The 20,697-nt window shown below is 39.3% G+C and overlaps 1 protein-coding gene across 8 annotated transcripts in view; it reads left to right on the top strand.

The window, feature by feature from the left end:
• The window catches only part of LOC121517482 (teashirt homolog 2), a 235,374-nt gene that overhangs the window by 17,872 nt on the left and 196,805 nt on the right, over positions 1-20,697 (top strand). For 7 of the 8 annotated variants that reach the window (XR_005992555.1, XR_005992556.1, XM_041799295.1 and 4 more), the window contains one exon: positions 12,207-12,256. The exons of the other annotated variant lie outside the window; for it this stretch is intronic. The gene's annotated coding sequence lies outside the window, so the exon portion shown is untranslated. The remainder of the gene's footprint in view (positions 1-12,206; positions 12,257-20,697) is intronic. 8 annotated transcript variants of the gene reach the window in all.

Genomic DNA, 20,697 nt, shown 5'->3' with positions numbered 1-20,697 from the left:
CCTGGCTTTGATACAATTTGCTTGAGATCCACTGGCCAGAGCAGAGCTGTCCGTTGGCCTACCATTGCTAATGAGATCGGGGGGTAAAATTGAGAGTGGTGGGCAGGCTGTCATCCGCTAGGTGATGGTTTTAAGACTAAGCAGTGATACTTCATTAATTAACCTTCACATTCTATGTAGATCTGCTCATCAAGATGCAGTTAATTAAAGAAAGGTCATTCCAAGGGCTGCTGGGAAGCGGCATTATTACAATGGAGGGATGGCACTGCTTTGAGCGAGATAACACAGGGGAGGGGGGCAGGGAGGAGGCGATCACCCAGTCACTACGAAAATGGCAGACAACTTGCCAAAGCCTGTTTCTGAATTCCTCACCACAGGCTGGATAGAATGTATTTTTTACTTGTTTTTGTTTTTTATTTCTCACATTCCCTCTTTTTATATAGAAAGATGCTGCAGAAAAGCTCTAATGGAGAAAGCCTCGGTAAAATATTCATCACGCTCAATCGACAGCATCTATCTTTTAGCATCTCGCTATAGTTTTTCTACTCTTTTTGCAGTCTTTTCCTGCAGATTCCCTGTGTGAAATCTCTGACCTTGCTGGGTGTACAGGAAAAAAGCCATCTTGAGTAAATAAAAGGCCAGCGGGATATGAAATAGTTATGCGTCATCTGTAAGTGAAATCCACTTCTGACTGGTGACTTATTCATTTTGATTTCTGTCTATCCGTCTATAAATCTCACTCTGTCACCTCATGCTTGAGCACTGCTCTAAAAATGTTGCCTTGTTTGGGGAATGGATCAAGTATACTCTTTGTTTAAAGCATAAAGAAATGTCTCTTTAAGCCCCTCATCAAGTCAGGAAAGTATGAAGAAGGAAGGTCTGTTACCTCATCTGTTTTTGAACCAGACTTTTTAGCTACTTTCATTTAAATGAAAGGATTTATAGTAGCAGGATATAGTGTAACCTTTTATATCTTTGTAGTTTAGACTTTTCCTGAAAAACAGCCCCCATGAATTAACAAGAAACTTATAATTGGATGTTGGTAGTGTTTTTAATCTAAGTTTTCCTCATTGGGTTTATTCCTCTGGATTTCTTAGAGCTTGTGGTCAGTGCCCTGGTCAGTTTGGAGCTCAAAAGAAGGAAGACAAACAACCACAATGTTGTGAAAATGACAGTCAGACTCGGGTAATGTATTTATAATTATTATATGGAAACGATTTTCCAAGCAAAAGGCAAACCAACACAGATAGGATGGTTTAAATGGGGCTAAGTCATGTCCTCTCTTTTTACTTCAGATACAAATGGCACTGCATCCACAAAACTAAAATCTTAGTTAAGTGTTTTGCTCTAATTTGTACATGTCTGGATTTACACCCTTATTTTGAAATACTACAAGCAAAAAATGTAAGTAAATTTCTTCAAGAGACTTAATAAATAACATCTGCATGTTGTATGAGCAGCTACTTTTAATAATTACAAATAATTCAGGCCTTACATTTGCCTGTATTATATTGAAATATAGTGTTAATGTGAGTAGTATAACTACTATTTAATTATGCTTAGATTCTGTGACCATAAACTATAAAAATGCACTCAGAAATGTTTGAGTTTTTGCATTTAAGAAGGAAAATCAAAGCAAAAGAAGGTCGTTATGTTAGCCAGATGCATAATGTCCACACTGCAGCTCCACTTCCATATAAAAAGAGAAGGAGCAGACTTAACTTATCCTCCTCTAACCCATCACGTCTTTGTTGTTTTAGCTTTTATAGGAAGATGCTTCCGCAAAATAAAATAATGAACACATCTCCTCATACTGACTGACATTTTTATGAAAATGTGCTCGTTTGTTTTCCTTATTTTTGAGCTCAAATATCAGTGCACTGACCACACATTGCATATTGTTTATAACAAGAAAGACAAGATTTGAGCTGTTTGTTACTGGAGATGTGCATGTATGACACCCTCACTAGTTGGCTTAGGAAATAATAGTCTGCTAAACAAATTAGTATGTTTTTTAATCTGTTGACATTCAGTGCTGTTCAAATGTGCTACCACCACAGCACAGTCATCAGCCACTTGTTTGGGCTGTAGCCACAGACAGGTTGTAGCTCTTGTTAATGTTCCCCTGCTCTACTGTCTGGACGTAAACAAGCACAGTGAAAGGATAGCATCTAGTAGCAACAAGTCTTGCAGTATTTCGATCTAGAAAATTGAGGTAAATATGAATGTAGACTCAGACTAAACTGGCATATCAACCAGAGCCACCACAGCACAGGCATGTGCATGTTAACCGGCAAGAGAACCAATGCTGGCAGTGCTAGAATAAAAGCCGCAATGTAAATCAAATAACATTGCTAACAACTGACTACACATTCAGGAATTTTAGGATTGGTTTTGGGACAGATTTGTTCAAAGAGTCCTCAAATGTGTGCCGTGAATATGATTATTATATTGCCATTGTTTTAGGTTGAGTCAATCTGAAATCATTTGCATTTGTTTGATATTTATTATAACTGCAAGCAGACTGAAAAGTGTCATCAACTGAATGTTACACATGGGTGTTTAATCCTACATGTTACAAACATGGCAGTGAACAAAAACACAGCTGTGCCCCCGTCAGGTGGAACATTCAAAAAGACTGCCAGCTTGTGGAATTATGACAACAGCACTGTTGCCTTTATGTGTCTCATTTATGAGACAAACCACAATAGGGCCAACAGCCAGCTGACCATGTTGAACATCTTGTGTAACTGCTCGTCTTCTTAATTGCGATATGATACAATACAATTTGATGCAATGTGATAGGATTGGGACATTTGACACAGTGTATATGATATGATATAATACAATACGAACAAACAATACAATATGATTTAATACGATACAATACCTTATGATGCAATAGGATACAATATGTTACAATACAATATGATATGATACAACACAAAACCATGGGATAGGATAGGATAGGATAGGATATGATACAATATGATATGATACGATTCAACAGGATATGATACAGTACAATAGAATACAACATGAACACACAAAACAATATGATATGATACAAAACAATACAATAGGCAGGGGGTGAAAAGTAGCTAATTACATTTACTCAAGTTACTGTAATTGAGTAGGTTTTTTGAGTACTTTTCAAGATCACTGCTTTTACTTTTACTTGACTACATTTTGAGTGAAGTATTGTACTTCACTACATTTTACACAACATTGAGTACTGAGTAAAAAAAATAACACTGAAATTCAAAACAAGGAGGTTCTAGCTTCCTGCCAACAGGAAAATGGTCAAAAGTTTGACTTTCAGAGCACATGACAGTCAGTAGTGAGAGAATAATTCCACATTTCATCCTGAGACGGCTGTTGCATTCGACTAAAGGTTGAGTCTCATCTTATAACAAACAACCTGATTATGGATTCATATTCCCTTGTAGTTATTTCACACATAGATCATATTTTACTGTATAACCTCCTCAGGTATCAAAAGTTTCTACTCCGTACTTTAAGTAAATTTTAAAAGACTTTTTACTTTTACTTGAGTAGATTTATAGACCAGTACTTTTATTTCTACGTAAGTAAATTTTATCAAAAGTAACTTTATTTTTAATTGACTACAATAGTCTAGTGCTTTTTCCACCTCTGATGATAGATATGGTACATACAATATGATCTGATACAATACAGTACAATACGATTTTACATGATACAATACGAACATACAGTACAGTGTGGTTTGATATGATATGATACAAAAATACAATACAATGACAAGACAGAATATGATACAGTTAGATAGGATACGATACGATATGAACTAACAATACAATATGATTTGATACTATACAATATGATAGGATGCAATCAATATGACAATGCGATACGATATAATTTGATATGACATGGACATACAATACAATATGTAATTTGATGCAATAGAATTTGATAGAATACAATCTGTAAAATACAATATGCTTCAATATGACATGAACACATGATGCAATGTGATTCAGTACCATATGATGCACTTGACTGATCCCTCTGGGAAATTTGTCTTTGACTCAAAGTGCTGCACACATACAGCTGCCATGACGGTAATAAATTGGAACATTTAGCAGAAATAATCCCTGTGTGTAAACACAAATCCACAAGTACACAAAGTAGGTCGTACCAATTTTAAAGTAAACGTACCAATCGAAAACATTTAATCATCTGACTGTCTATTACATCTTGTGTCTTTGGAATCACCACTTTGAAATAATTAATATAAACATCAGGGGTGTGATTCTGAGATGTAGCTGAGTCATCTAATGTGTGCATTTGGACAAATTTACTGCTAAAAAACAGTCGAAATATCAGTTTCCCATGTTTTTAAAATTAAGACTTGAAAATTGTCTAGTGTGTAGCCAGCATAAGCTGCTGACAGTTTATATGAATTGTGCTCAATCATGACAGTACTCTGACTCTTTTCTTACCTTTAGACTAGTTGGTCTGTCTGCATTTGAGTATCTTTTAAACTGACGAGGGAATCATTCACAGAGGAACATCGTTATCTTCATCCAGGCAGAGATAGTTCATCTAGAGGCCTTCATGCTAACATAAGGACAGAGACAGAGGTAGCTTAGTATGAAGGAATGTGTCTGTAGAATCGCCTCTTAGCCCATCACATATTAGACTTACTGTTACAAATGGACTTCTTTAATGTTTCTGCCAAGCCTTATTTTTTGATAATGGCCTCCCCTCTTCTCTCAGCACCGTCTTGTTTGGATCCTTGGCGTCACTTTTTCAAAATGTTGCTCCACCGCAAGATTGTAGCGAGACATCAGCACCTCCCCTGTGTCCACTCCGTCCTCCTGTAGTCATCCCTGAGTGTCTTTTGGCATTGCTTCCAATGGCAGGTGTGGAGACAAACGAGAAACAAGTGCGCGCATTCAAGCGTGTGTCTGTGTGTATATACGTGTGTGTACTTATCCCTCCCACCCTGCTACGATACAGTAACTGCTGACCCCGGACACAGTGCCATTATGGCAGACGAGGCAGGGCTCCCCTGGCAGCGGCTGGGGCGGCTGGTTGCTAGGTGGAGAGACATTACCGCGGGCCTCTGCAATAATTTATCGTAAGAGCGCGGCGAGCCGTCATGTAGCCCCTGACAGAGAGCTGCAGTACTTTATCAGCCTGCCTGTAAATCAGCCATGTGTGGGTGCAGACGGCAACATTGTTTGATCTCTTTCAGACACTCTAATAATCTGCTCCCCTCTGATTGATACCTTCACACAACAAAGCACATTACACCAGCAAACCACAGCCGCCATCAGCGCCGGTGTGTGCGTATGTGCGTGTGCTAATGTCTGTCTGTAAGAAAAGGGTGCGTGTGCGTCTGTGCATGTGTGTCTTTCTGGCGGTCATCAGTATTGCCAGTGGCCTGGGGAGGGAGAGGGAGGGGATGAATGAGTCTTCTGCAGAAACACAGGGTCATTTGGAGTCTCTAAACCAATGACAGGCTAACGGGTTCACAAAACGATCACTGGATGAAGGGAGGGGTGGGGAGGGGGGAGGAAGAGAGGAAGTGCCACCAAGCTGAGCACGAGAAATACAGCAAACAGATAAAGAGCCACTGAAGCAGTTCTTCTTCTCTTAAATGGGAGTGTTTTTGTGTATGTGAATTTAGAGAAAACGCCTCTGACATGAGGCTACATCAGGAGAATATAGCCTCATTTTTAATTAACATGCATGCAAACATTACATTTTATATGTATAACAAACATTTAATTTGTATTTTTACACCTACTACTAAAACAAAATGCTTTTATGTTCACTGAGAAAATCAAAAAAGCTTAGCCAATCCTCTCAGTACTATTTTCTCTCTACCCACACCATTTGTGCATGTCTGAGGGGACAAATAAACCCATCAGATATGACTCTGGGTAGCTTATGGGTAGCCTGCAGCGGCACTTTCTGTGGTCACTATTGGAGCCAGAGATGACTGAGAATCAACAGAAATACCCACTTTTCTCTGAAGTTACAGTGTGGCAGCATTTTTCCTTCTCTAAGACTTCAAAGAGCAGCCATAACTTTACAATGACCACACAAACATGCACCAGATATACAAAAAGGGTGCTAAATGTTTCTATATAGCAAATGAAATGGCTTATGAAATGAATATTCCACCAATATTAGGGATGCATAATGTAAGATTTTAACTGATATCTTTTATGCTAATATTTCCAGTACTGGGACCAATTGCAATTTAGACACACCGCTTTTATTGTTCAGAACACCAAGTCTTTCTCTACAAGAATTAACAGAACATTTGTCTATGATGTAATAAAAAAGCTAATCTTTTTTCCACAGCGCGGCAGTTTGTTCACTTTTTTCATCAATAAAGTGCGGAAATCATCAGAATCCAGTCAATAAACGGTCTGCTGTGACTCACCTTAGAGGTGAACACAAGCTGGAGTCAGTGAGAGGAGGTGCAAAGGCAATAAAAGTCTCCTGTCGACTCCAAAACCACTGTATCTGCGCAGCGCGAGCCCATTTAATCCTCTGAGATATGAAGAGCGAAGTTGCTGGTATCTTAAAAAGTGATTTTAAATCATCCATGGCTGCAGGATGGACTTTTTGCCGGGCCAAAACAAAAGCAATCTTCGCTCAGGTCATGACCCCAGTTGTTGCCATGGTAGCTTCTTCTTCTCTCTCCTCCTTGGTGGGGTTGTAAACCAGCTATGTGCACACTGCCACCTGCTGTTTCGATGGAGTAAATACTCAAGTGGGCTCGGGCACGGTTCAGTGTTGCTAGTGTGAAAGCAAGCCAGCGGGGGAAGCGGGAGGGGGAGGAATCACACTGCAGTGCGGTTCGAAACAACTGGGCCTAATGTGAAAGTGCCCTAAGGTTACTTTCACATTAGGCTCAGTTAATTTGAACCATGTCGTCGCACTATTGCTCCTTCCTCTCTCCCGCCCTGGCTTGCTTTAACACTAGTAACATCGATCTGTGCCTGGGCCCACTTGCATATATACTTGGTGAAATACAATGAAGCTTAGCCTAAGTTCATGCGGGACACAGTATTCATATGCCCAGCTGTGATCAGCTGATGGCCAGCTGCTCCCAATTATCAACTCCCAGCTCTCACAGCCAATCACATCTCTTCCTCTCACAGTGGTGTATTTAACCCTGAGGCCCTCTTGGAGCCCTTTTAGGGCTTTTTTATTGTATTTTTTGCCCTAACTTTGGTAGTTATCATGCTAAGATGATGATATTTGACAAAGATGTTCATTTTTTAATGAATTTTTGAAATTTCATTATTCACACTGTGTTGACAGAATTTTCCACTGTGTAGACAAAAAACTGACACTCTCCCTCCTAAAGCCCTTTTAAGCCTTACTGACTTAAACTACTTAAACTACTTATCCTATTTTCATTCTACTGCCATTGCAATACAGAAATAAGAAATCCTGTTAATTCCTCTGTAGTTCTGTCATTCAGACGTAAAAATATTTGCTCACAAAAAAATTTTGCTAAATTTTGCAATTTTTCAATGTTTGCAGAGAGGCATGGTGGGAGATAATGAGCTTGTTTGAACTGATCGGATATAACAGTGGGGAGACTGATTTTTATTTTTATTTTTTGTGATTACACAAGACTTAATAGTCCGTCAAAATTAATGTTTGTGCTAATCATTGACATATCCCAGACTGATAATCTCTGCACAAAAAGATCTGCTTTGCATTTATCAAATTGAAAATAATTCATTTTTGTGTAAAAACAAACAAACAAACAAACAAACAAAAAAAGTGGCATTATGTAAATAAAGTGGGGCCTGAGGGTTAAATATGATGTACTTCTCACCAATCCTGGCTCCGGTTAATGCTGATGCACCACACTGTTGCTAGAAAAAGCTTCACCTCCTCCACCCCAGCCTCCTCCTTTATAGCATAAAGCTTGTTGCATCCCCTTTTCAGATTCATGCTACTATGGATCAATTGCATTTGAACTAATTTTATTTTGTCCATCCATATAGGGTTTTCTAGCCTTGGAAAGTCAAAGCACGCTGCTTGACTAACCCATCTTTTTAGCAGAGCCTTCTCTGCCATGTAAAACTACATATCCGTTTTGCTGTAAAGTGTTAAAATATACGACAAGAGTGTCCCTGACTGGAGTATAGTTTCTGGCCTTAATGTGGCTTTTTAAAAGATATAAATTGAATTTCAAATTATGTAATGGCACTAAAATATAAACTAGTAGTGTGTTTTCCCCTGCACTGTCCTATAAAAGAAGCACAAAAACATGAAAGAATTGAGCCTGTTTCAAAGTTGTATTTACTAAAAATTGATCTGCAGTCCATGCTTTGACAAATCCAGCAAATGTTACAGCACAGCTGAGTGCTTGTATCCTTTCTTTGAAATGCTGATATTTATGTTTTTTTTTTTATCCCATCCACAGCCTTCTATCAAATCAAAGTGAATTGCATCCTTTCCAAATTGCCTCCCAACTCCTGGCTTGCTATGGCTCATATACAAAGGAGAGCAATGTCCCGTCCAACAATACCCGAACATACCATTTGTGCCGCTCAGCTTCAGAATGTCATTGGTTTGAGTGTGACAGTAAAACATAACTCTACCTTTTTTTTCTGCACTACATCGGAACATGGCTTCCAATTATTCAGCTCCAAATTCAATAGCAATTTTCTGCTCAATGAAATAGTGGTTTCAATCTCGAGAGTAATGTCACTTTAGAGGGATTCTCAAAATGGCATGTCTGTGAGTGAATAGATGGACGCGGGAGGATTCATTTTGCTTGAGGAAATGATACTTGTCTGCTGAAGCTTGTCATTTATTGATGAAGAGAAAACCTCTTCAGACACTATACAATCTACTGTATGGGTAGAGATAAAGTCTCTTTCTGCAGTCGCAGACTTCTTATTAAATGCGTCTTATTTTTTAGCTTTTAGTCAGAATTTCTAAAAGGATAAAAGACGTCGAGGAGATGCATAACCTTATGATTGTGTTTGGTCAGATGGAGCCCATTTTGCTTCAGAGCAGCATTAAAAGTAGCAGCGAACAATAAAAAAAAATGCAATTATAAGTGTGTTTGTGTGTAATGTATCAGTAGCCCATCCAGGGCCCCATAATGAATGCAATGCAACGTGCGATCACTGAGCCGTGTGCATGCCCCGCTCAATGCATCTCTGAAAATAAACAGAGCAATGGAAATGGTTCTCATTAGTGTTGTTTTCATATTAAGTCCCTCAGACAAGGTTGACAAACCCAGCTCCCTGTGCCAGGCTCCTCGGGGACCATCGCTTCAATACAGCTAGGGCAAACAACACCAGCCGATACCAACACCATTACCACCTCCTATAGTTACTTATCCTCCCCTCCCTCCCTGCGGAGCGCTCTGTCTACACAGACCAAAGGAAAACGCATTAAGATCTTCCAGCAGCAGAGAGAAAGAGTCCTGCTTTCATTTATCACCATTGCTATTGGCCCTAAAAGGGACAAATGTCTGTTCTCCATCTTTGTGCTATTAGAATTGGAGAAATGTGCGCTGTGCGTGTGTGTCTGTGCGAGAGAGATTGAAGTTATTTTGTGCTCCAGAGACGATCCGCTGCGAGGCTGTTTAGCAGGAAGGGAACAGGTGTGCTGAGCTTCTGGCTTGCACCATGTGTTCCAGTTGTTTCATCTGCACCTGTTTCCCAAGTCCTATATATGATGATCAAAACAGTCTATTAACCATAAAGTGCTCTCATTCGTATGCTGCTCTATCTCTGCCTCTAAATGTTTCACAGCCACAGATTAGGATGAAGTAAAACATGGATGTAATGTAACACAGGTCATTGTGTCAGAAATATGAATATTAAACAGCCAAATATCACAGTCTAAAGACATAAACTCTCATTTGCTCCGCTGCAGATCAATAAAGGCTGATTTAAAACACAGCAGAATCCCATGAGGAAAGCATTGGTGCTTTTTCAAGTGTTGAAAAAGTGTAAATAAAGTGCTTAATGCGGGAAACCAAAGAACTACATTAACTCTTAGTCAAATGCTAATTTACATTAGGACCAAATCTGACAACAACCACATCCAAAAGATTTCATCTGCCCATCCTGAAACCATAGCAGAGTCTTTCTGTCCGTTCTTCCCCTTCAGCTTCATGAACATCTGGTGAAAGGCCACAACTGAGGACTGATTTCTTTATTCTGCAATCTGCATGGCATTACTTTGGTAAAGGGATTAAATCTATGATCTAAAAATGTCAGTAAAATGAAGAAGAAATGCCCTGAAAGATTTATAAAGCATGTTTTAAGCCCCCCCCCAGAACGAAGTCAAAAATGGGGAAGACACTGTACTTTTATGTAACTGAGAGGGAAAAGGATTAAATCCTCACATTTGAGTGTGTTATCGACAGTTTCATTAAAAAAAATCAATCAGGTAAACAAAAATTCTTCTTTTGGAACCCTTGCTGGGATGTTTATTTATAGCTGTAAATCATGCTTTTTTGTCATGCCTTCGTCTAGTGTCATATCCAGCTTTTTAGGCTTCTATACTGTTGTTTCTTGTATTTTTTTCTAAAGTAATGACGAGGACCAAGGCAAATTGGCCCATTCTATGGCCCATTGTAACCATATTTTATTTGTAACCTAGATAATAACCACTCTTATCAAAGTTACCAACAAGATGAATAGCAATGTCAGACTCCATACCAAAGCAATGAGCCAAAATGAGTTTACAGTAGTAAGAAATATTTGCAAAACTTTTGCAGAAATGGAGTAAAATGGGGCAAAATGCATTACCCATGTCAGAAACAGTGGTGATAAAGGACAAAAATAGATTAAAAAATGTGTTAAAAACAGACAACAAACAGCAAGAATTGGTTAAAAGTTGCAAAAAGTTGTTTTAAGAGGTAAAAAAGTGTGAAAAACAGCAAAAATAGGTTTAAAGTGGTTTATAAAGGGGCAAAAACGTGGCATGGATGGGGATGAAGTGGTATACTTGGGTTAAGTGTGTCAAAATGGAAAAACAGTGCCAAAACAAGTGTTAAAGTTGCAAAAAGTGGTGTAAGGTGGCAAAACGGGCAAGATACTTGATCTCCTTCACTTGGGGCAAAGACTTACTCCTGATCCAGAGGGAGCAACCCACCGATTTCCAGCAGAGAACCATGGCCTCAGACTTGGTGCCTGGAGGATGGCCTTCAAGAGGCCAGAGTGGAACAACAGGACTAAGTCTGACGTGACAAAGTGTTGAACGTGCATACGTTCCCATGCCTGACCTGACTTTGGAAGATGAACATTTAACTATTAATCATCTTGATAAAAACTAACCACAACATTTTTTTAAAATAAAACATTTGACATGTATTTTAACTTGATCAGTGTCCCATCTATTATCATTAAAGAGGCGGGGCTTATGATACATGCTGCAGCTAGTCAGCAGGTGTAGCTCTAAGGATTCTGGCTTCACTCTCAGCCAGCTGTTGCTCCGTCCATCTTAATATTAATTTTTTGGTCTATCAATGTGCGTCACAGTGTAGCTAAATTCTTTGACTTGGCACCACAGTAAGAGAAAACAAATCTTTTTATAACATGCCTTCTCTTTGCAGAAACATATGTCACTTGTGTTTTTTAGCTACTGACTCCTACTGACCTGTGATGAGGGAAAACCCTACAGATAATGTTGCTTACATCTGAACACATACCCAGCGAGATCATTCCCATTTATGCTTGCTCACAGATGATATTAAGCATCTTTGGAGCTGAGCAACCGCTTAAAAATGACCATGCATGGTATTTAAATGGTGTCTCAACACTCTTTATAAAGTAGAAATAAATTCCTCACTTTATTTATATTCCAGTTTGTGGCAGTTTCCCTGAATTTTGGGAGCTTCATTGTTTGCTGCTCTTGCTGCTTCAGCAGCTTATTTCCTGGAAAACGTAACCTCTCAGCGGTGGCCACAATGGTTTATTTGACAGAATTTAAAGTGCATAAATAGTTTTTGCCACCATGCCCAAACTGGAAAAACTTTAAAATTGCCTTAATAGGATTTTGATAATCAGAAAGCCCATGTGACAAAGGAAGGCCACACTAATCTCTGCAAACCTCTGAAACAATCATATCTATAGGTCGAATTAAGCACGTCTAATTTGTGTTTTATTTGTGAGTGTTGATGTCTAAATGCCTCTTTCTCTATCGCTCCTCAGCCCACCTGAGCTGTGACTTGGCAGGCCACATCACACTGCTGCAGGCTACAGTAAATATCACCTTTCTTGTTATCTCCAAGACTTGCTTTTCCAGTAAATAGGGACACATGTAATTCAATACAAAGTGTCGGCCCATTTGCTTTCAGAGGACATCCAGGTGACATGACTTAGTGGCTCCAGAATGAGCATAAAGATTAATAAGTAATGGCCGTATGAAGATGATATTTGCACTCTGATATGCCTCCTTTTTTTAGATTAGTGCTTTTGATCACAGTGAGAGTGGAAACTCTAAACGAGGAGCAGACAGCAGGAGGTTTGACGCCCAAACACAATCTGGCACTTCAGGATTCAGGAAGACCTTCAGAACTTTTCATTCTGCTCTTCTTGTGTGATTCTCTGACGGTGCAGAAACCCAAAAACCCATCATGCCGCCTCCTCATGATCAGATATATGACTCCAACTAGCTTGCATGTTACAATTTATTGACAATAAGGATAGTATTAAACTGCATGTCCCACACTGTAAAATGAAACGGTATCTGGTCGTCGTCTGTAATACCGCTCGCGGTCCCTCTGGCATTTTGTAATTTGTTGCAGTGTTTGTGTTCTCTTTCACACTTTAATATCACAGTATTGCTTCAATTTGAGCTGCAAGATAAAAGTTCTATTTCATTTTGTGGGATTAACTCACCGCGTAGCACACGTCTCGAGGTATTTGTCCGTGTTTTGTTTTATCTATGAATTATTTAGAAGCGTCAAAAATAGAGAACTGGTTACAAGACTGCGTCCTGTCTCTCTCAGCAATCTCAGTCAGATGTTTAATTTGGTCTGCTAGCGCTGAATAGCTCTCACCTACGACTGGGATTAGGCGGTTGGCTGTGTAATTTCCCTGAAGGAGGAGCATGTTGAATTTGAGAATAATGATAAAAGAGGAACTGAACAATTGAAACAAAGGAAATATGAATTCATGATTGCTGTGTGTGCTCGGAGTCATCATGGATTCTCTGATATATTTAAAACAGAGACGCCGCTTTAAAATAGAACTACACATGCGTCATAAGACGCTGTTTTAAATAAAGATGCTGGTTTTGAATCACCATATTCATCATGATACAATATTATATTGAATCTTTGGGCAGCAATACAGAAAATTCCAATATCAAAAAGCCTGCCATGATATGATTCTGTCTATGAGTCAGAGGCCTGAGATCAACTTCAGATGGGTGATGTTATTTTAAAATTGTGAATTTCTATTTTTTGGTACCTAACAAGATAAAAAGATGGATTTCAGCTGTGGTGGGTCACGTTTATGTCTGTTTATTTAAAAAAGTGACTGAAAAATATATTCAGAACTTCATTTTCAAAAGCAGATAAGTCAGCTTTTCAAGGAAGTTCTATTGCTTTGATTTTGTAGAAATGTTACACTAGTTTAAAGTATCTTTATTTGTACCTAAAAGGTTAAATCAATTATGCAGATATGAATTTTAGTGTTCTAAAGTTAAAAAGAATAAAAAACAGTAATAGTCCTCCACAACTGAAGACACAGCCAGACAAAATAAATGTAAAAACTGACATCAAAATGTAAAAACAAGCAGCAGTGATTAAATCAAGTGCTGTAGCTGCAGGTATAAAAGTGTTTTTGTAGTGTTTTGTTTTGTCTCCCTTTAGGAACAACAAGCTGACAGCCAGAGCTGCAAACGCACCTGTAAACTTGCTTTCCCACTTCACAACTTGGTTAAGTTAAAAAAAAAAGATAGGTTACCAAACCAGGAATCATGGGAAAAAGACAGGACGGGTTAAATGAAGGCTAAATGAAATGAAACAAAGTTTTGTTGGTGTGAAAATGAGGGAATTTCCAAAGATAAAATAGACATTATTGTGACTAACAAATTAGGTAAATCTAAAAAGTATTTGTGATTGATTTTGCTTGGAGTACACAATGACAAACAAAGAGTTAGTGCTTTTTTTCAAATAATGGAGTCGTCTGCTTTTGTAAATGAATTCTGATGTAAGTCTGAGGATGAGCTTGTTGGCTCCAAATGTCACATCTTGCTTTATAAAATATAAAACCTGTAACTGGAGCGTATTTGTTTATTAATTTATTTATTATAGGGGCTGGTGCACAGTAATGAAAATGGACATGTAAATGTGCCATATTGTAGCCATAGGCTAATTTCCATCTGTGGTACTAGGCAGGTTGATGGTATGCATGGAAAAGTGCACATTCAGCATGTACATAATAAAAGTAAAACAATCTACATAAAATCAGACAACATCAAGAGATCAAACAACATAAACAGTACAATATAATACAAAGACCCACATATAACAACACAGAAGGTAGCTATATGACTTTGCACACCAGCTTCCTGATGTGCAAATCTTTATGATTTCCGTGCCGGCTCTGGTTCCTGAACCTAAATTCAAACCCCCAAAAATTGTTTCGGATCCTGAAAAGTCCGTTCTCAGCTGGAACCAAAAGATAGTTGGTTTGTCCTTGCGACATCATGAGTGGGAGTGTCTTATTCTAGGTTGTAAAGACAAGTGGAAAATGGAGAAAAAGTTATGTCCTTCCATGTTGGTTCAGCTTAAACTGGTGTGAACGCAGGCTTCATCAAGGTTCTGAGACTCCACAACAGAGCCAGAGCCAGAACCAGAACCAGAACAGTGTCCATCTGAAAGCACTATAAGAGATGTGTATGCCACGTTTTGATTTTCTTCTTTAGACCCGTGGTTCTTAAATCTAAAATATCAAAATAAAGGCAAAAAGCCCAAAACAGTCATCTTAAAAAAAAGCTCTTCCTAGTTCACACTATGCACAATCCAAGAATGCTTTGCAAGTCACTTAGCATTAAAAAAAGGCCATTTTTAACCGCTTTTCTCCCTCATTATGTGTGTATCATGATGTAGATTGATGTTTTGACTTCATTAGCTCGATTGGATCTTTGATCTTTCAGTTGATATATTGATCTTCATTGATGGATTGTTACATCCCTAGTAAGAATGCTGCAATAATCCCTTATTAGACTATTTCTCATTATTTACCAAACATGCTAAAGTTCACAGGCTCTATTAATGAAAGATTCCCTGTTTTCTTTACACTCCGCAGCACTTTTTAAAAATGCTAATGGACTCCCCAACAAGCACCTGAGCAAGGATGAAAGTGCCCTAATTCCTGCTCAAAAGGTCACAGAGATGAGTTATAGCGGTATAAGCACCTGAAAGCTATTCCCTTGTTAGATTTGACAAAGAGAGGCTGCCATTTCCCCCCTTAAAAATAGTGTTGGGTAATAAATGATCATTTGTGGAATGTGGTCGCTACGGGCAGTGACTTTTCCCTCTGACATAACTTTACTGCCGGCTGATTTACATCCCTGAAAGTTGTCCCCGAAAATATTTAAAATGAGCGTTTTATTCATTACGCGGAGCAGACGGCAGTGACACACACAAGAGCTCTTATTGTGCTTCTTAAGGGAAATGGCTAATTAGTTGGCCATGAAAAATGCAGCCGTGCCCGTTTTACTATCATCCTTTGTTTGACTCGACAACGCTTTTGTCACAGATGTGCACTTAATACGCACAGAATCAGTGAAAAATCTGCACGCCCACACTGTACATCTGCATCATCAACTTACTGACACATGCATGTGTCTATCAATAATGAAACATGCTGGTCTCTAGATGAGCTTGCCGTCTGTACAGTAGGTGCTGCCTGCACCTCAGCATATGCGTTAGTCCTCCTCAGCGGTCCCTGAAAGGTGCTCGTGGTGTGGATGCAGGGCTGTAGAGCAGGGATCACAGTGACAGTTTCAGGTGGAGGAGTCTATTAATAGTTTACCTCTCAGCCAAAGCATTTCATCATTTTTGGTGTCTGAGGGCTTCCTGCTTCAAAAAAAGGGGCTGAAGTTATGCATCTCAATCTACCTCTTCATATTTCATACTGTTGAGGATTATAAATAAAAGGACAGACTTTGACCTGGGCTATTAGTTACCCTGGATCCTGTGGGTGGATGGTGCTTTGTCTTCTGTCGTCTTCTGTTTTTTTCTGCAGAAAACAACAGGATTACAATCAAAGTCTTTGGGATACAACATGAGATATGATCCCAGCTGTGTGGAAGTGGAAATAAGCAAGACAGCGGGAACAACAAGAGGCCGAACAAAGCAAAACCGATCAGTCAAAAGTGGCCTAAAGGTTAGCGTCCAAATGAAACAAGGTGGGAATTTGACAGCAGGTTAAGCTTTGGGTTGGCGTGAAGCACCAGTGCGGTGATTGCGGTTCTCCTTCTGGTGTGACTGCGTTGTTTTGACCACACAAACTGGCCAAAAGTCTCCAGAGATGAGCCACTTTGACAGAAGTGATGAGCAAAACAGTAAGCTAGAAAGCTCTCACTCTCTCACCTTCCCCATGGTCCAATAGACGGACCCAAGAAACGCCAAAGCAGCCTGTCAGCGCTGCTTGTTGTTGGACGGACCTTTGATCCTGAACAAATAGAGAGAGGAGTCTCAGAGCGCCTGCCTCTGGGCATAAGGAAATATGGGCACCACAAAGGGTCAAATTCTGGGGAAAGGCAGTAAAATTAAAACCTTTATTGCCAGTTTTATGGCTTCATTCCCTATGGCCATTACATTATCTATGGAAAATGACAGAGCTTTGTTCCCATTATCAGTGAAATCTCCAGCAAGGAGTGTCTGATGTGCTGAGAATCAAAGTGATGTATGTCAGTCTGAATATCTCACAGTGGATGTGGACCTAGTCTACTGTGTCAAAGTGGCTGCCTTTATAATCTAAAAAGCGGAATTTGATCACTTTGTTCACATCAAAACAAGAGCTTTGATGTCAAACTAATCAAAAATAAAAAAGAAACTTCCCTCACCTCAGAGTGTTTCTATCAAATCTAGATTGACAACCCTCACTTGAAATTAATGATTTTGTTTTTCTGCGTCCACTCAGTCGCTAACCACCCGAAACCTCACACATTGACTTTTCTCCACAGATTGCAACTCATCCATTTTTTAATTGCGTTCATTTTTACCTGGGTCCCACCGGACCTGCAGCGGTGGTGGTCGTTGTCATCCGTCTGCTCTGACAGGAAGAGAGAGAGAGAGAGAGAGAGCCAGAGAGCAGCTCCACGCCACTTTCCACCCCAAGCTGATGTGTCAGGCTTATCACACAGCCGAGCGATCCTGAGGTGACATCCTCCACTGAATCAGTGACATTTCACGGACGGTGCAAATCTATCCATCTTTGTCAAGCATCCGCCTCGATTTTAGCATTCCCCGAGTTAGCATATTGATCACTAAGAAACGCATGAGTGAGGACTTCTTGTTTTCTGCTCCTTAAAATGGGCACTATGAGTCCACTGGACTCCTCCGTCAAAGTCTGCTGCTGTGGGCCTTAATCTGCTCGCCTCAAAGTTGCATAAAATATGGAGGGCTTTGTCATTCAAGGCCAAAGACTTTCTTTACAACTTTACTTTGTATAACTAACTTTTTTTTAGGTTAAGTTAATCAAAGTTCTAAGTGGGGTTAGGATTTTGTTATCAGGTAGGTCCAGTTGAACTTAAATTTCTTAGTGGTGATACTGTATGTGCTACATCACTGTCTTTAGCTCTCTGGTCAGTCTGTTTATAGCATGGAGGAAGCTAATAACAAAAGCTAACCAGTTTGTGCTTGTTAGACTTAAACTTCTAGAATTGCAAGCAATTTATTCACAGCTCATGTTGCAAGGGGTGGCCAGTTCAACCATGAAGTTAAACAAATGAAGAAGGCAGGCATCAGGAGCCAAATGAAAGTAAATGTAGTGAAGCATTTAACTTTCAGCATGTCAAATGATCAGCTGAGTCAATGCATGTAAAAGCATTGAGCTTCCCTACAGATACTTGGAGCTATCACTATCTTCCATTAATAACACACCAGCTGCTCTATTCCATCTGCCATCAGGAGTTTCTCAGGGCGCATTCACACCTGAGCTCTTTGGTCTACTTTAAACAAACTCTGGTCCATTTTTCCAGATAGTCTGGTTTGTTTGGAGTGGTGTGAAAGTTCACGCGAACTCTTGTGTGGACCAAGTGGTCCGCTTGAAAATAGGGCGTCTCGGTCCACTTCCAAACAAACCCTGGTGCGGTTCGTTTGAGGTGTGAAAGCACAGACCAACTTGTGAACCAAAGGCAGGAAGTGACATGAAGTGTAATGATATATGAATTTATATGTGATTTAATACACTCAAATACATGTCAGTACCTCGCTTGGCGTCTGTGTAGCCACAGCAACACGTTGTAGTGATTTATTCGTCTCATGTAAAGAACTGGATCTGGACTTTGTTGAAACACACCCACAAGGAAACATTATTTTAACCCTATACCAGTTAACACTACATCTGTCAACTGTTAACTGGTATTAGATTGGATTGGTATCAGCAGACACCCAAATCCAGGTATCAGATTGATATTGCATCTTAAACAGCTGAATCAATGCATCACTAGTTCTAAGAACCCCCCATTTAGCATTTTAGTCTGTTGTTTTTAACATTTTCTATTTTTCCAAATTGATGGTTGTGGTTTTCTCTATGATCTCCTGCACTTTGTCCCCAATAACCAGGTTTAAGAACTATAAAATAAATCTTTAAAAATGCTAGACAGTATGTAAAAAGGTATAAATTATAATGTAGTCATATATAAGGTCACAGTTTCTGCATAGCCTCTTCAACATCGACAAACTCAACATCATCTTTTCATAAAATGGTTCATGATGATGTTCACCATGTCATTGTGTCACTGTGCAAAGAGGTATGATGCAATTCATATGTAACTCATTGCACAGCTGCCAAGACTGTAAAAAGGTGTTTTTGATTTCACTCAGTTTCAGAAATGTTTGAGGCCTTGTGCTGTATCTACTCAAGTTTAACCTCAAAATATTCCAAATATCAACTGAGCTCCAAAAACCCTCACAAGTTAGGTCTAAATATTAACATTAACATTTGCTTAATTACACTCAAACTTAAGTAAAATCTTTTGTACTTTAAATGCCTATTTCTTTTTCTGACATTTAGGCTGTGCCTTTTATGCCATGCAACAAATGCACAAATATGACAGAAAGAGTTAAGAGTTGCAGTTAAGCAGCTTCAGCAAAGCAGCAACAAGATGCTACTCACAGAAAAGAAAGACTGTGTCTTTGAATGTCTCATTTTACCAAATAAAACTAGCAGACTGCTCAAATGACAAGTCAAAAGAAAATAATGCACCATAAAGACAATACAAAGTAAAGCATACGAGACAAGTTTATTGAGAAAATCTTGTGGCCAAACTTTGTGTATAAACAAACTAGATATGTTGGAATAATGTTGATGTAAACATGTGACACTAAGATCTATGTGTGACTGAATTTTTTATTTAGACCATTAGAAAGTTGTTGACCTCTTTCCTGGCTTCATTTCATTTGAGCAGTATACAATAAAATACAATAATACAAGGATATAAAACCACAAAACAGTTTGTCTCAATACAGTCTGTTGTTAGCTCCTGTCACTGCCTTTATTGAAAGTTAACAGTCAGCTACATGCTGTGTTTTTGTTCACTGTGAGGTAAATTTCCCAACTCTATCAGCCACGGTAGCCTACGGGTCATATGGGTAACATGGGATTGTTTGACTACAGTGAGTCATTTTGTACGTGCACTCATGCATATTTCTGTCTCCTACCCCTGTCTCAGTGCATCAGTAAGCCAAGATCATAAAATACCTTTCTTTGTTTTCAATTGATTGAAAAAAAGACAAGCAGATGTGGGCAGCACTGTACACCTCCACATTATGAAAACAGATGGAACCAAAAGAGCTGCACAGAAACCAGGCATTGTGGTCTTTATGTGAATGTAACAGAAATCTTCCTGCAGAAAGACAGCTTTATTCCAGACTTTATGGTAGTGAGGAGTTGTGTAATAAGCAGGAAACTCCACACTGACAAGTTGTGTGTTGGCACCTTCTTTTTGTATTTTGCCAGATTAACAGAAACCAAGCCAGAAGAGGGTTTGCTAACTTATCCAACAGTGTTGGTGTTTTTTTGAACAACAATGAAGCTCTGTTTCCATCAGCTGAGTTACTGTGATGCACAATAAAAAATCAGAGAAGAAAGAACCCTGATGAGTCCTAACCACCTGAGTCCAGCAGTGTGTAAACTCCTGCAGCGCCTGTTATTCGTTTTAGGGCGCGGGGTGTAATAATTGATTAATAATGCAAAGCTTTAGGGAAAACTATAACCCCTAAAATGAGGGTGATGATTGTGCCTGCGCCGAAGCAAATCAACAGCGACAGAACAGCACCAGGGATTACAACATCTGCAGTGTGTGGTGTCGAGGTTAACTTGTCCTGTGATTACAAAACCCATTCCCCGGGAGCAGGTGTTACATTGACACAGTCGCGAATCATGTATGTGCAAATGCTGCTGCAAACCAAAGCACACACACAAACACAAAGTAGAACACCCAGTCACACAAAGAGGG

This window comes from Cheilinus undulatus, linkage group 11 (assembly GCF_018320785.1).
Source record: "Cheilinus undulatus linkage group 11, ASM1832078v1, whole genome shotgun sequence".
NCBI lineage: Eukaryota > Metazoa > Chordata > Actinopteri > Labriformes > Labridae > Cheilinus > Cheilinus undulatus.
This window is presented reverse-complemented; position numbering and strand designations above follow the sequence as displayed.